The following is a 1,970-nucleotide window of genomic DNA, read 5'->3' on the forward strand; positions in this document are numbered from 1 at the left end:
AAAAAAAAAAAAAAAAGAAATAAAATAAGCAATTCCCAGCTGCCGTGAGCTTAGCGCCGCTCCAGCTGCCTTGGCCCAGCCGCGCCGCTTCCCTTTGAGGCTCAAAGCCCCTCGCTGGAGTCCCGGCCGCGGCGGGAAGCCGGTCTGGGGATGAAAGCGCCGCTTACCTGCTTACTTCTGCTCCAGCGCCCAACGAGCAGCAACGCATGGATTACAAAAAATAATTCCCCCTAGAAAAGGAGGGGGAAAAACAAAAAAAAAGAAAGAGAGGGGAAAAAAATAAGAAAGAAAAAAGAAAAAAGGGGGGAAAAAAAAAAGCCTGTGCTGTGGGAACGGCCAGCTAACCTCGAAAGCCTCTTACCTGGCTAGATTTAACTGCCTTTGTTGCTGCATCAGCCTGAAAAATCCCCTCTCGCATCGTGTCGGTGTTGCTGGCAGCCCCCAGCCGCTTCCCGGCCCTTTGTACTGAAAGGCGGCCGTGTGCGGCGCGGCGGCCGGGCTGCCCTGTTCCCCTCCCCGCCTCCGCTCCCCTCCCGGCCTCCGCTCCCCGCAAACCCGCCCCCCCCCATCTACTGGGGGGGGGGCTTTTTGGCTTTTTTTTCTTCCCTTTGTGGGCCCGTGGTGGGTGCGCAGGGGGCCTCACCCACGAACCGGGAAGGATTCGCCTGTATTAAACAGCCGCCCCGACATTAAAATGTCTTCTGCCTCCTTGAGCCCGCTTATCGCCGTGATCCGAATTGGAGGTGCTTCCAGCTCGCTTGCGAAGCGACATTTCTGAGCCGTCTCTCCGATCTGTTAATTAATTAATGGCTTTATTTGTGCTAGAGGAATGGCGCAGGTTGTGGCCGGGGGCTGTGGACACAAGGGACGGGGGAGTTTGGGTGAAGCCAGGGTGGGAAGGGCTGTCCCGGGGGGCTCTGCCCCGGTGGGACGCAGCTCCCACCTACTCCCTTTCCCATCCTTCTCCAGGGACAGCCCCAGGGCCACCTCTGCCATCGCGGCTCAGAGCCTGGCGGCTGTGCCACCCTCCAGCCGGCAGTGCCGTGGGGCTGGGAGCGGGCAGGACACCGTGAAAGGGCAAAGGGGGGCTTTTTGGGAAGCGGCCAAGCAGGGACATCAGTCCAAACCGCCCGCATCCTTAAGCTGTGTCCCAGCAACAAGGGCCACCGTCCTTCATGGTTTTGGGATGAAGTTGCTACCTTTAGACTGGCACGGGTAAAAGGGAAGCCAGGGTCGGCATCTTGCAGCCCGGCGTCTCCCCCTCGCCGTCCTTGGCATGATGGGGACTGCTCCGGGCTGGCGTCCCCAAGCCTGGGTGCCATCTGCACTTTCCCTTTGATTTTTCCACCGGTTCGGCCCCAGCCCTCGGAGATGAAGAGGGAGGCAAATTGGTTGTGAGGCATCAAAGGGAGAGGCGTGCGCGTGGATGGGACACACCACCAGTCGCAATGTCCCCTCTGAGCTGGCATCGCCTGGGGGAGGGCGGGTGGCAGCCACCTTGCCCAGGAGCATCAGGCAGAAGTGGCAGTACCCAGCTTGAGGACACGGAGGGCTACCCATGCGTGTGTCATTTTGGGGACCTGTGAGTGCCCCGGTGCCCACAGCTGCGGTGTGGGATGCACCTGCAGCACCCCATGTGTCTGGGGACAGCCCCTTCCCTGGACCTGCCATGGCTCGGTGGGGAGCAAGCGGGGAAGAGGCTGGTGATGGTGCTCCATCCTGGCTGAGATGGTTTGGGGCTTCCTCCCAGGGTGGGCATCCCTGTCCCGGGCTGTGCTCCCCCTGTGCCCCCCTATCTCAGGCTGTGCTCCCCCTTTGCCCCCCATCCTGGACCGTGTCCCCCATCCCAGGCTGTGCCCCCATCCCAGGATGTGCCCTCCATCCCGGGCTGTGCTTCCACTGTGCCCCCCATCCCGGACTGTGCCCCCATCCCGGGCTGTGCCTCCATCCCAGGCTGTGCCCCCCATCCC

This window comes from Charadrius vociferus, unplaced genomic scaffold, assembly GCF_000708025.1.
Source record: "Charadrius vociferus isolate BGI_N301 unplaced genomic scaffold, ASM70802v2 scaffold758, whole genome shotgun sequence".
In the NCBI taxonomy this organism is placed as follows: Eukaryota; Metazoa; Chordata; class Aves; order Charadriiformes; family Charadriidae; genus Charadrius; species Charadrius vociferus.